General features: G+C 39.2%; 1 non-coding gene and 1 pseudogene across 1 annotated transcript; one reads left to right on the forward strand and one right to left on the reverse strand.

The window, feature by feature from the left end:
- Window positions 1-331: 331 nt before the first annotated feature.
- LOC112587657 lies at window positions 332-1,577 on the reverse strand (annotated as a pseudogene).
- Window positions 1,578-6,399: 4,822 nt separating this feature from the next.
- On the forward strand, window positions 6,400-6,472 carry TRNAS-GGA. The gene has a single exon. It is a non-coding gene; the product is annotated as a tRNA-Ser (tRNA).
- The last annotated feature ends 9,172 nt before the right edge of the window (window positions 6,473-15,644 follow it).

A 15,644-nucleotide genomic window follows, 5' to 3' on the forward strand; every position in this document is an offset into this window, starting at 1 on the left:
ACCCTGACGCTAAACACAGTTATCATCTGTGTTTGCAGCATTGTTACAAATCACAATATAAACTGTAGCATAAGGAATGAGTCTCTAACTATATATCCCTTTTCATCACTCTGACTTACATAATGTATTATTTCTCTATTAACTGAGAAGTAATTGTAGCTCATCTGACCATCAAAAAAAATTGTAAAATACAACATACAATTTATTTGAAACATAATCATATATTTACTTATAATAAAGATAAACTGGCATCAGAAATATATATGAAAATTATTAGGCATAATATGAACACAAGCATATTTATTTGGTTAATACACAGCTTGTCTTTAATTCAAGTGGTTTTTCAGTCCCATTGGACTTCTGAATTATACTGAGGGAGAAAGCAGTTTCATGGTTGTCAAACTCCTGACTGTCTTTTTCACATCTTTATTCCTAAGGCTATAGATAAGAGGGTTCAGCATAGGAATCATGACAGTAAAAAACACAGTGGCTACTTTGACGAGGAGCCATGAGCTTTTGGAGTTGGGTACACAATAAAGGAACAGGACAGTCCCATGGAAAATGGTGATGGCGGTCAGATGGGAGGCACAGGTGGAGAAGGCTTTTCGGAGTCCACCAGCTGAAGGCATCTTGATGATTGTGACAACTATGAAAGCATAGGAGGTGAGGATAATCAGGAGGCTACACACCTCATTGAGTGTAGAAATGATGAAACACGTCAGTTGACTGAAATGGGTGTCAGAACAGGAAGCAGAGATGATGGCAGAATACTCACAGCCAAAGTGATGTATGACATTAGAACCGCAGAAAGACAGCTCCAAAAGAGAACATGTGATTGTCAAGGAACACATTCCACCCCACGTGTAAGTCCCAGCAACCAGGAGGCTGCAGAGCTTAGGAGACATAGCAGTTGTGTAGAGCAGGAGGTTACAAACAGCCACAAACAGGTCATAGGCCATCACTGCTAGCATGGACATCTCCGTAATCACAAATGCACAGCCAAAGAAAAACTGTGCCATGCATCCTTTGAAAGAGATAACTCTGTCTTCCACAACCAAGATACCTAGGAGTTTGGGTGTAAATATGCTGGAAGAGCAAATATCCAAAAAGGATAGATGGCTGAGAAAAAAATATGGGTGTGTGGAGTTTGGGACTGGTCCTTATGACCACAATTATGCCAAGGTTCCCCACCAGAGTGACTGTGTAAATGGTCAAGAACACCAAGAAAAGGGGTGCCTGGAGGCGGGGGTATCCTGAGAAGCCCAAGAGGATGAACATGCTCACAGAGCTCTGATTTCCTTCATTCAGTACCATGGCTCTTGATTTAAAAAATAAAAATAAAGAAGAATTAAAATTGAGCAGTGTAACTTGAGAAGGTGGAGTGAAAGAAACTGAAGATAGCTCAACCTAAGCTAGTGAGGGTAGTGTGGTCAGTGTATACCCAGGAATGTTCTGAAGTGTCAAGTTGAAGTCTTTACAACTTAAGTGAATTTGATTATGGGAAATTAGTTTTATCCTTTAGAACTTTAGTTTCTTTACCTGGAAAATAAGAAAGAATAGTATTTATCAATAGTAGTATTATACATAAATGATTCCTAAATGAATGTGATGCTTAGAGCATTAAATATCCCCAAGATAGAATATAATTCTATGAAAACACAGGCTACATAGAAGGAAATCAGAAAAAAAAAAAAAAAAAAAGAACTAAACAAATCATTGGTTGGATTATGGCAGTCACCTGATAACAGCAGAATTAACCTGGGAAAGATTAAACACTTTTAATACATAAAGAAAAATATAATAGTAAATTTCTGCACATGTGCGATGGTCCTGGGACTAATAAAAGTGGAATTTAGCCTGTATATTGCTGTTTTCAGCTCACGTAGGTTTCCTCTGACAAAAACCGTCTGAATTCCATATCCCTCAGATCAGAGTGAAAGGATGATCCTAGGTTGAATCAACTCACCAAACGCCAGATATCTTTGGTGTATTTTTATGATGGATTCCTTGCTAACACTAATATGCTGCATACATGTTGAGTATCAAAATTGAAAGTTTGGTTTAAATGTTTCCAGTCCTTTCATCAGAAAGCTGATGATTCCTACAAAATATAGTTAATAAAGATAGCAAGAAATATCATCTGTCCTTTTTGCAACAGTCATGAAATTGCAGAAGGAGAATGAAAACACCCTTGAGTAATAGATAGACCTATTATACTTCATGATGGTATTTTCATTTGTTTTATATCTTACCACCTAACCCTGGGGACTCAAACCCTGAAGAATTCTTACAGAGTTTATTGTCATGAGCTACAAACAAAATAACTAAAGGAAACTTCCTCTTCTGTAATTTACAGTATGATTTCTTCTGTCATTGACCTATTGCTGATGTTTTAAAAAATAATTCACCTCTATACAGAGGCTGTGTTCGTGCATGCTAAGTCGCTTCAGTTGTGTTGGACTCTTTGCGACCCCATGGACTGTAGCCTGCCAGGCTCCTCTGGCCAGGGGATTCTCCAGGCAATAATACTGGAGAGGGTTGCCATGCCATCCTTCAGGGGATCTTCCGACCCAGGAATTAAACCCCTCTTCAAGGTTACCCACTCCAGTATTCTGGCCTGGAGAATTCCATGGACTGTATAATCCATGGGGTCATAAAGAGTCAGACACAACTGAGCGACTTTCACTTCACTTCACTTATGTCTCCTGCATTGACAAGAGAGTTTGTTGCCACTAGCACCACTTGGGAAGACCATACAGAGCCTATACTTCTTGAAATCATGAAAAATTATATGAACATATTTTCCAATGACCCTAACCCAAATTATGGCTGATAAGATATGCTTTTTAGTCTTATATATCTCTACATATATTGATATGAAAACACAGTTAACAATACACTATACAAAATGCACAACATTATACTATACATATTTTTGCATTTAGCCAGTTAGGCTTATTATTTGTCATACCCTGAATATGAGTGCAGTCAACTAAGGGTTGGTAGAGTGGAGATTTATTAGATGTTATGATACTGCTTAAACTGCAAGGAGGCACATCCAGTCAATCCTAAAGGAAATCAGTCCTGAATTTTCATTGGAAAGACTGATGCTGAAGCTCCAATACTTTGGCCACCTGATGCAAAGACCTGACTCATTGGAAAAGACCCTGATGCTGGGAAAGATTGAGGAGAAGGGGACCGCAGAGGGTGAGATGGTTGGGCGGCATCATCGACTCAATGGTCATGAGTTTGAGTGAACTCTGGGAGTTGTTGTGGACAGGGAGGCCTTGCATGCTGCAGTCCATGGGGTCACATAGAGCTGGATACGACTGAGAGACTGAACTGACTGACTGACTGATGATCCTGGTGATAGATCCAACAATATTTTTGTACTACAGTCATAGAGGTCATAGCACTAATATTTTAAATTCATCCATGTGATCCCTGCACCTACTCCTTTATGTCACATACCAAGAAGAAAGAAGGCCGTGTAATTGACCTAATAAGATGTTACTACATAGTTTCTTTGGAAGAGGAAATTGCAACCACTCCATTATTCTTGTCTGGAAAATTCCATGGACAGTGGAGGCTGGCAGGCTACAGTCCAGAGGGCCTCAAAAAGTGAGACAAAACCAAACATACACACACTTTCACACATACATACACAAGCAGTTTCCTGTGTAGGAAATCTTGATAAATACATATGTAGTGGCATTGGAAAACAAAGATTACACAAGTTATTCAAAGTGACTGACAATTCTAGTGCAGCTAATTTTGGAAGATTTAGCCAAGCAGGTAACCTACAATTCAGTAGCTAATTGAAGTTCACATTTACAAGTGTAAGCTATTTTTAATATGTGATGGCTAAGAAATGAAGAAAATGTCTGCTTACTTGTTTGAGCATCTATTGTCAGCAACATCAAAGCAGTTGGCCTGATATTTCAACTGAAGGTTGGTCAGGGCAGGGATTGAATCACCAAATATACTTCCAAATATACTGGTAATTCCAACCAAAGGAGACTTTTAAAAGAGAATCTCTTGAAATAGAAGGTTTTTGGTTTTTGACTTTTTTGCTATTTTATAGATTTCTTAGTATGCTTTGTATTAGTAAGTCAAATATAAATGATAAAAATAGCTGAAGTCCATGTAGACCAAAGATAATTAGTGCAACAAGTTCTACTTTTAATTTTATTAATTATATAAAGTATTACTCTGATTCTAAATTCCTTTCTTCCAAATTTTGTTCAGAATTGAATGCTAGTTGCAGTTAAAGCAAGCACTGTGTATATGACACTAACTTGTTTCTTTAAAAAATATTTATTTATTTTTGGTTCATGGGCTCCAGAACACAGGCTCGGTAGTCATGGTGCACAGGCTTAGTTGCCCATGACATTTGAAATCTTCCCAGACCAGGGATCGAAACAGTGTTTTTATCCTCCAATATGGAGTTTAATTAAAGCTTTAAGGCCTTAATTCCATAAACTTTGTGCTTCTAAATAGAGAAGCCCAGATTGTGAATGTTCCCACAGAGAGGTTGGGGATTGCATTATGTAAATATGTTTTTAAAAATAAATATCTTAATTATTTGTGATATGGAATCTTTTGTATTAAAAAAACAGAATTATTTCAAATTGAGATAAAAAGATTTGTAGAATAGGTAAAGTGACAGAACTGTATGTGGAACAACAGACTGGTTCCAAATAGGAAAAGGAGTATGTCAAGGCTGTATATTGTCACCCTGCTTATTTAACTTATATGCAGAGTACATCATGAGAAATGCTGGAAGAAGCACAAGCTGGAATCAAGATTGCTAGGAGAAATGTCAATAACCTCAGATATGCAGATGACACCACCCTTATGGCAGAAAGTGAAGAACTAAAGAGCCTTTTGATGAAAATGAAAGAGGAGAGTGAAAAAGTTGGCTTAAACCTCAACATTCAGAAAACTAAGATCATGGCATCTGGTCCCATCACTTCATGGCAGATAGATGGGAAAACAGTGGAAATAGTGGCTGACTTTATTTTTTGGGCTCCAAGATCACTTCAGATGGTGACTGCAGCCATGAAATTAAAAGACGCTTACTTCTTGGAAGGAAAGTTATGACCAACCTAGACAGCATATTAAAAAGTAGAGACATTACTTTTTGGCAACAAAGGTCTGTCTAGTCAAGGCTATGGTTTTTCCATTGGTCAAGTATGGATGTGAGAGTTGGACTATAAATAAAGATGAGTGCAGAAGAATTGATGTTTTTGAACTGTGGTGTTGGAGAAGTCTCCTTGGACTGCAAGGAGATCCAGCCAGGCCATCCTAAAAGAGATCAGTCCTGGGTGTTCATTGGAAGGACTGATGTTGAAGCACTCCAATACTTTGGCCACCTAATTCGAAGAGCTGACTCATTTGAAAAGACCCTGATGCTGGGAAAGATTGAGGGCAGGAGGAGAAGGGGACGACAGAGGATGAGATGGTTGGATGGCATCATCGACTCGATGGACATGGGTTTGGGTGGACTCCAGGAGTTGGTGATGGACAGGGAGGCCTGGCGTGCTGCAGTTCATGGGGTCGCAGAGTTGGACATGACTGAGTGATTGAACTGAACTGAAGTGCCAAATGCTCATTTAAATAATAAATGACTAAGTGGTTTTATTTACAGGACTTGTTATTTTTAAACAACTACAACAAGTACAGTGAGTGGGGAAAAATAAAAATTAAAAGAAAGGTAAGGTAAACTACAGGAAAATATTTGTCAGGAGAAATATTGAGATTCTAGAGTCTAGGCTGCTGCTGCTGCTGCTAAGTCGCTTCAGTCTGTCCGACTCTGTGTGACCCCATAGACGGCAGCCCACTGGGCTCTCAAATCCCTGGGATTCTCCAGGCAAGAACACTGAACTGGATTGCCATTTCCTTCTCCAATGCATGAAAGTGAAAAGTGAAAGTGAAGTCACTTAGTCATGTCCAACTACTAGAGACCCCATGGACTACAGCCTACCAGGCTCCTCCATGCATGGAATTTTCCAGGCAAGAGTACTGGAGTGGGTTGTCATTGCCTTCTCCAAGAGTCTAGGCTAGAGAGGTATTAAAGCAAATTGTGAATGAAACCAGACAGATTTTTGAAGAAATTTTTTCAAAGGGAGAAGTTTTTTTTTTTTTTGGCCTAATACAAAATCAGACTGTATCCTAACAGACACAAACAGGCAATTGGGGGAAAATGTCATAGTATACTGGAATGTCATAAATATTGCAAAATGCCACAGATCATGTGAGACAGAAAATTATTTTATAATGTGAAGGACTATATAGTCTATAACACAGAGTTTTCCCACTTAGAAATTTAGGGAACTTTACTAGTGGTTTAATAAAAAGGAAGACTCTTTTAGGGCTCAGTTCAGTTCAGTCAGGACTTCCCTGGTGGCTCAGAGGTTAAAAGCGTCTGCCTGGAATGCAGGAGACCCAGGTTCGATCCCTGGGTTGGGAAGATCCCCTGGAGAAGGAAATGGCAACCCACTCCAGTACTCTTGCCTGGAGAATCCCATGGAGGGAGGAGCCTTGTAGGCTACAGTCCATGGGGTCGCAAAGAGTCGGACACGACTGAGCGACTTCACTCATTCACTCACTCACTCAGTTCAGTCAGTTCAGTCGCTCAGTCATGTCCGACTCTTTGCGACCACGTGAACCGCTGTATGCCAGGCCTCCTTGTCCATCACCAACTCCTGGAGTTCACTCAAACTCACGTCCATCAAGTCAGTGATGCCATCCAGCCATCTCATCCTCTGTCGTCCCCTTCTCCTCCTGCCCCCAATCCCTCCCAGCATCACAGTCGTTTCCAATGAATCAATTCTTGGCATGAGGTGGCCAAAGTACTGGAGTTTCAGCTTTAGCATCACTCCTTCCAAAGAGCATCCAGGACTGATCTCCTTTAGAATGGACTGGTTGGATCTCCTTGCAGTCCAAGGGACTCTCAAGAGTCTTCTCCAACACCACACTTCAAAAGCATCAATTCTTCAGCGCTCAGCCTTCTTCACAATCCAACTCACACCCCTACATGAGTACTGAAAAAACCATAGCCTTAACTAGATGGATCTTTGTTGGCAAAGTAATGTCTGCTTTTGAATATGCTGTCTAGGTTGGTCATAACTTTCCTTCCAAGGAGTAAGCGTCTTTTAATTTCATGGCTGCAATCACCATCTGCAGTGATTTTGGAGCCCCCAAAAATAAAGTGAGACACTGTTTCCCCGTCTATTTCCCCTGAAGTGATGGGACTGGATGCCATGATCTTAGTTTTCTGAATGTTGAGCTTTAAGCCAACTTTTTCACTCTCCTCTTTCTCTTTCATCAAGAGGCTTTTTAGTTCCTCTTCACTTTCTGCCATAAGGGTGGTGTCATCTGCATAAATGAGGTTATTGATATTTCTCCCAGCAATCTTATCAGAGAATGCAATGGCAACCCATTCCAGTACTCTTGCCTGACAAATCCCATGGATGGAGGAGCCTGGTAGGCTGCAGTCCATGGGGGTAGCTAGGAGTCAGAGACGACTAAGCGACTTCACTTTCACTTTTCACTTTCATGCATTGAAGAAGAAAATGGCAACCCACTCCCATGTTCTTGCCTGGAGAATCCCAGAGACGGTGGAGCCTGGTGGGCTGCCATCTCTGGGGTCACACAGAGTCAGACATGACTGAAACAACTTAGCAGCAGCAGCCGACAATCTTGATTTCAGCTTGTGCTTCTTCCAGCCCAGCGTTTCTCATGATGTACTCTGCATATAAGTTAAATAAGCAGGGTGACAATACACAGCCTTGACGTACTCTTTTTCCTATTTGGAACCAGTCTGTCGTTTCTTGTACAGTTTTAACTGTTGCTTCCTGACCTGTATATAGGTTTATCAAGAGGCAGGTCAGGTGGTCTGGTATTCCCATCTCTTTCAGAATTTTCCACAGTTTATTGTGATCCACACAGTCAAAGGCTTTGGCATAGTCAATAAAGCAGAAATAGATATTTTTCTGGAACTCTCTTGCTTTTTCCATGATCCAGAGGATGTTGGCAATTTGATCTCTGGTTCCTCTGCCTTTTCTAAAACCAGCTTGAACATCTAGAAGTTCACAGTTCACGTATTGCTGACCATAAGATATTTCAACTTATTTCAAAGCAAATTTTGCCAAAGTGTTGATGTCCAGAATTTTGTAGTTTCCTACTGTATGTTCCCCAGGACAATCAAAAGAACCCATATCTCATTTTCTCCCATTTCCTGTGGTCACCACAATTTTCATGACAGTATTCTTCACCAGACACCCAATTTTTCAAGACTTTTGGTTCAGTGAACATTACATTACAGTATCCACAAAGGGTAATTTCTAAACCATAATATTACTACAGACCATTGATTATTGGAATCTATTTTTTTAATTCACGTGATGCTTGTTCTGCATTTAAGGCTAAAGATATTGTCCAAATACTCATCTTTGAAAGTCTTCCCCAAAATTACCACTTGAATTTCTTTGGGAAAACATAAACCTCACTTAGAAGGTTATACTAGGAAATTAGTTTTTTTAAGTATTGAAAAAATTAATCATGATATTGCACAGTAATGATCACACTGGAAACGTACCATCTTTAGGAGTGGAGGATGCTATGGTTAGTAGAATATGGAAGAATGGAGATAGGTATCACAGATCAAGAAACTGTTTTTTATAAACTTGAATCAAGAGCTCTTTTACTAATTTCCTACTAAATCTAGTAGATTTTATATTTTAAACTTTTTACAATTTTTGATTCTGAATTTCCCTTATGTATGGGCTTTCCTGGTGGCTCAGATGGTAAAGAATCTACCTACAATTCCGGAGATATGGGTTTGATTCCTGGATGGGAAAAGATCACCTGGAGAAGAGCTACCCACTCCCATCCTTGGCTCCCTCCCCTCTCCTCATTGCATTCTTCAGGTCATCACAGAACACTAGACAGGGCTCCCTATACTGGATAGGAACATTCGGTTATGACCCTTGGATGACAAGCAAAAGTTAAATTCTTATCACTATCGCCATACATAAAGAGGGTCGGGAATTTTGTTGTATACCTCTAAACAATAAAAGATATATGATTTAGTGTAAAGCATTATGGTAAATATTTAATTTTCATGGAAAATTCTAAATCATGGGAGAAAACAAACAATATTTAATATGTTGAATTATAACTACAACACATGGTCCCTCCCTGCTCTCTGCTTATAAACATTAATAATGATTAGTAAGACACAAATAGGAAAGGCAAGTTCTTATACTTAGTCTCAATCAGTCATTGGCTTAAAGCAATCCAATGACCTATCAATTATAAAACCTTTGGTAAAACCAGTCATAGTCATGGATTATCTGTTATTTGATATAGAATTACCTGGAATTATCAAGGTTGACTATCTTTGATGAGGTAAGTGTTTTAATTAATTTTTTGTGAATTTTGAGCCAGGGCTTTCCAGGTGGCACTAGTGGTAGAGAATCTGCCTGCCAGTGAAGGGGACGCCAGAGACTCTGGTTCAAACCCTGAGAGGCCTGGATTTGATTCCTACCCTGGGAAGTTCCCCTGGAGGAGGAAATGGCGACCCATTCCAGTATTCTTGCCTGGAAAATTCCATGAACAGAGGAGCCCAAGGGGTTACAGTCCACGGCATCACAATGTCAGACCTGACTGAGAAGGTACGCATCACACATGCACAAATACTGAGCCAACTTCTTCATGCCACCCTATACCCCTGACCTAAAACATAACAGCTCTACAAGAAGCAAAAAATTTAAAACCTTGCCTTTGAGTTTAGCCAATTTTTTTTTTTTTTTTACTTTGACCTGTAAAAAGTTAATAGATGAGACCCAAACAGGGACTTGATTGCTTTCAACATAAGAATGGTCCAAGGAGCATGACATACATACAGGTCTGTAGACTGGAGATTAGTTGGTCCCATTAGCTCAGCCTTGAAGCTCGAGTGACCTGCCTCGTATCAGCAGAGCTGCCTCAGTAAACTCACTATTTCAAAGATCGCTGTTGTTGCAACCTACTGGAGTTCATAAATGTTTCTTTTTCATCAATAAATAGCTAATGCTTTACTGAAATCTGTACACTAAATCTTAATCAATTTGTTGGTTGTTATATTACACTATCATGGGAGAACTGATTTAAAGATACTGTAACTTAAAATGAATCAAAAATTACCTGAGTAAAATTTCCAGTAAAGTAGATAAATAAATTTTAAAATGTACAGCCACAATGATGTAAGTGGAAAAACTTAAGTGATAGGTATATATTATATCTCCAACGTTTGTATTATTTTCTTGCACTAGCACATAGAAAATATTTTATATCTGGTTATATTATCAATTATATTTAAACTATACCATATTATGAACTATTTAAGTTAGATATATTTCAAATTTTTCTTTATTTGCCTGGTAATCTTCCAAAGCCAAAGTGTTTCCTATAGAATTAATAAAGTTTTAAGATACTTAGAGTTTTATGCTGAGCAGCTCTTAATGTACTACTTTTATATTAAGACCTAAACTTCCTTATTGTAGACTATAACTCTTCAGATCCTTTTAAAAGTCCTAAAGTTCACATGACTTGAATTAAACAAAAATTTAACCAGGATAAATACAAAGTCAGATATTATACACAGAAAAAATATCAATTCAATATTTGTATCAAAATTTTAGTTTAAGTAGTCTTTTATTCCTATTTTTATTTGTAATTTTAAAGTTACTTTAATAAAATAAAAGAGTGAACAGAACTGGCCTGTCAATTGCAAGGTTAAAATAGGTTAATGATTTGATTTGCTATTGAGAAACTCTTACTCTCAAAAAATCTTTCTAGCTTTGCATTTTATCACAGAACAATTTAATATTTATTAATTTCTTTACCGACTCTTTCACATCTTTGTTCCTGAACCCATGGACACCAGCCTCCTCCGTCCAAGGGATTTTCTAGGCAAGAGTACTGGAGTGGGTTGCCATTTCCTTCTCCAGGGATTCTTCCCAACCCAGGGATCGAACCCAGGTCTACCTCATTGTAGACAGACACTTTGCATTCTGAGCCACCAGGGAAGTCCATAGATCGGTCTAATAGGAAATGTTAAAAGGAGTTCTACAAGCTGAAACAAAATGATGCTCCTTAGCAAAAGAACAATATATCAAAGTATAAAACTCCTGGTGATAGCTTAGCAGCGAATGGTGATCGGTGCTGCTGGATTCATGGTGTCCAAAGAAGAAGATTTAACTCCTGGACCAAAGACAGTCTCAGTCACTTAGAGCTTTGTGTAGATTTTATTTAAAGTGAACATGACAGAAAAAGTTTCTGACATAGACGTCTGAAATGGGTAGGAGATTATCCCCATCTTTAAGCGGGGCCTTATATACTTTTCAACTAGCTGCTGAGAATAGATTAAAAATACCTCAAGGATGTGAGCATTTTGCTCAGACCCTTTCCCATAACATACATTAAAGCTCAAAAAAAAAGGCATGTGCCTGAACAAGAGATACTGCTGCCTAAGAGACCTACTTGTTTAAGGCAAAAGAATGTGAAAAAGAAAGAACGTTTACTTCCTCCTTAAAGGGGCCTTAGGCTTGGACTCCATATCTACCTGCCTAAGGTAACTCTCTTATTCCCCGCCTTTTCTTTTTAGGAGAATATTGTTGCTGAAGGGAAAGGGGTGGAGAAATCTGTCAGTAACTGCTTCCTGCGGGTGAGGGGCGCCACCCCTAAGTTACTGAATCGGCATATTTTCCCTACCCTTTTATTTAGATTTCTGATCCAAGGGTTCCAAGTAATAGCTATAGGCAGTAGAAATCGTAGGAGTATGAACAATCATTTGTAATTTAAATGTTTTCAGACGGTTAGAAATGGATCTCATTACACAGTTACAAGTGTAAGGAGCAAATAACAAAACAGAATGATTACAATTACTGCAGTCAAATTAGTTTTTCACCAAGGAGAGCTGGTAAACCAAGCTTGTATCTGTGACCAGAGTGGAACATTAGGGGAGTCCATTTTGAAGAGTGACCAGAATCTCTGCATCACTATCACTTTGTCTGGGAAACCATTGTATCCTTTAGAAAGAACAAATAAGAGAAGCAGAGTAAAAGTCAGAGACCAAGAATCAGTAAAATAATTATTGTAATTAACAGTCCAAGCAAGAGTAAGAATCAAGTTACATTTGGTAGTAACTTTGATTCTGGTCTAGATACAATCAACACTTTGGCTGCCCTGTTTATAAGAATGGAGCCATTTGACATGTAGATAAAACAAACCCAGTTAGCAGTAGCTGAAAGAGTGACAACCAGAACCTTAACAGACAAACTAAATCTTACCATTTCTTTTTAGAAGAATGAGTCTGAAACCCTATGTAGTCAGCTGTTTTAGGCAGACTTATAGCCAGGTAGCCAGTTGTCTAAGTTTGTCCAAGTAGGCTTTGGCCTCTTAATTTGTGGCCTCTTATTAACATATAAGCCAAAGTAGTTGTCACCATTAACAATTTTAGAGTTTTTCTGGGTATGAGAAGATACAAGAATTTGGGCTTAAGAAAAGTTTTACCTGAAAATATCTAACTATACAAAGGACAGTTTTGTCTATGTTTTTCAGAGCACAGAGTGTCTAATTTCTGATTTTCACCCTGAATTCCATTCAGGGGATGTTGAAGGTCAGCAGATGTAGTGTCCATGATTTAATCTGTAGAGGCAGACAGAAAGTGCCAGTTTCCAGTAGCAGGGCCCCTTTATGGCCATGATTTTGACTATGGTTTGGGGGGCACTTCATGGCCATCTTGTCCCATGGTGCTGGGAAGACTCATTCATAGGTCTGTCGAAAATTTCAATGATAGGCCACTCAATGTGCTGTTATTGGACCAAGCCCTCGAGTAGCAAAAGTCTCTGGACCACAGCTGTCTCAGTAGTCTCTTCGTCCAGGAAAATATTCCCCATTGTCGCTTATTCTCATATACAGAGTCACACCATTATAATTCAGTTCAGTTCAGTTCAGTTCAGTCGCTCAGTCATGTCCGACTCTTTGTGACCCCATGAATTGCAGCACGCCAGGCCTCTCTGTCCACCACCAACTCCCAGAGTTCACTCAAACTCACGTACCTCTAGTCGGTGATGCCATACAGCCATCTCATCCTCTGTCGTCCCCTTCTCCTCCTGCCCCCAATCCCTCCCAGCATCAGAGTCTTTTCCAATGAATCAACTCTCCGCATGAGGTGGTCAAAGTATTGGAGTTTCAGCTTTAGCATCAGTCCTTCCAAAGAACACCCAGGGTTGATCTCCTTTAGAATGGACTGGTTGGATCTCCTTCAGTCCAAGGCACTCTCAAGAGTCTTCTCCAACACCACAGTTCAAAAGCATCAATTCTTCAGCGCTCAGCTTTCTTCACAGTCCAACTCTCACATCCATATATGACCACTAGAAAAACCATGGCCTTGACTAGATGGACCTTTGTGGCAAAGTAATGTTTCTGCTTTTTAATATGCTATATAGGTTGGACATAAATTTCCTTCCAAGGAGTAAGCGTCTTTTAATTTCATGGCTGCAATCACCATCTGCAGTGATTTTGGAGCCCCCCAAAATAAAGTCTGACACTGTTTCCCCATCTGTTTCCCATGCAGTGATGGGACCAGATGCCGTGATCTTTGTTTGCTGAATGTTGAGAATTAGGGAACTTTTTCACTCTCGTCTTTCACTTTCATCAAGAGGCTTTTTAGTTCCTCTTCACTTTCTGCCATAAGGGTGGTGTCATCTGCATATCCGAGGTTATTGATATTTCTCCCGGCAATCTTGGTTCCAGCTTGTGTTTCTTCCAGCCCAGAGTTTCTCATGATGTACTCTGCATATAAGTTAAATAAGCAGGGTGGCAATATACAGCCTTGACGTACTCCTTTGCCTATTTGGAACCAGTCTGTTGTTCCATGTCCAGTTCCAACTGTTTCTTCCTGACCTGCATATAGGTTTCTCAAGAGGCAGGTCAGGTGGTCTGGTATGCCCATCTCTTTCAGAATTTCCCACAGTTTATTGTCATCCACACAGTCAAAGGCTTTGGCATAGTCAATAAAGCAGAAATAGATGTTTTTCTGGAACTCTCTTGCTTTTTCCATGATCCAGTGGATGTTGGCAACTTGATCTCTGGTTCCTCTGCTTTTTATAAAACCATCTTGAACATCTGGAAGTTCACGGTTCACGTATTGCTGAAGCCTGGCTTGGAGAATTTTGAGCATTACTTTACTAGTGTGTCAGATGAGTGCAACTGTGCGGTAGTTTGAGCATTCTGTGGCATTGCCTTTCTTTGTGATTGGAATGAAAACTGACATTTTCCAGTGCTGTGCCCACTGCTGAGTTTTCTAAATTTGCTGGCATATTGAGTGCAGCACTTTCACAGCATCATCTTTCAGGATTTGAAATAGCACAACTGGAATTCCATCGCCTCCACTAGCTTTTTTTGTAGTGATGCTTTCTTAGGCCCACTTGAATTCACATTCCAAGATGTCTGGCTCTAGGTGAATGATCACACCATCATGATTATCTTGGTCGTGAAGATCTTTTTTTGTAGAGTTCTTCTGTGCATTCTTGCCCCCTCTTCTTAATATCTTCTGCTTCTGTTAGGTCCATACCATTTCTGTTCTTTATTGAGCCCATCTTTGCATGAAATGTTCCCTTGATATCTCTAATTTTCTTGAAGAGATCTCTGGTCTTTCCCATTCTGTTGTTTTCCTCTATTTCTTTGCATAGATCACAAAGGAAGGCTTTCTTATCTCTCCTTGCTATTCTTAGGAACTCTGCATTCAGATGCTTATATCTTTCCTTTTCTCCTTTGCTTTTCGCTTCTCTTCTTTTCACAGCTAGGGATTTCATATGGAACTGTATACTATTATTATATCAGTGGCTCAGTCACACATTTTATAATGTAAGGAACAACAATTCTTGAAACAGGAAACATAGAAAACAATACAGTTAGCAGTAATAGTAGAATCATAAGTAAGAACTTAAGTCAAGAACTTCTATTAGGTATAGCCCAGTGACATCTCCAGGTCATCTGACTTAGTTTGTTAAATGACTATAGCCTGCTGTCAATCTCCCAGTTGTAGATCCTGAGCATCTAATCTTTAGTCAAAGACTGGTTATTGAGATAAGCTTTAGAAATAAAGCCAGAGTGTCCTTTTTAATAACTTAATTAAACCTCTTAGCAATGTAAAGTAACCACAAGGAGCTATCTAAGAAGTGAGTCTTAGTAAATACAGACCTTAATTAACAAAACTGGAACTTAATATTCAGTGAAACATAATAGATGCTATAGGCCTGACATCAGTTTGGTGGATTTTTCTTTTAGAGCTCCCCAGTATACGTTGAGATTTCTGTATATGTTGGGAGACAGTCTTTTTATTTACTTGATAAGGCTGTTCAGAACCCAAGTGTCTCCAGTTTCTGGAGGGATGAGGAAGAGAGAACAAAAGGTATAATTTTACCCATAGGAGTAAATCACTAGATTGTTTTAAATGATCAGTAACTCAAGGAGAAGTGCTTCTTTATATCTGAAAACACAGATTAAAAGTCAACAATATGTCAGACAAAAAATCATGAAAATTGTGGTCATATTTAGCAGTCTGCTCAATCCCATGCAATTGATCCCTT

This window comes from Bubalus bubalis, chromosome 10 (genome assembly GCF_019923935.1).
Source record: "Bubalus bubalis isolate 160015118507 breed Murrah chromosome 10, NDDB_SH_1, whole genome shotgun sequence".
NCBI lineage: Eukaryota > Metazoa > Chordata > Mammalia > Artiodactyla > Bovidae > Bubalus > Bubalus bubalis.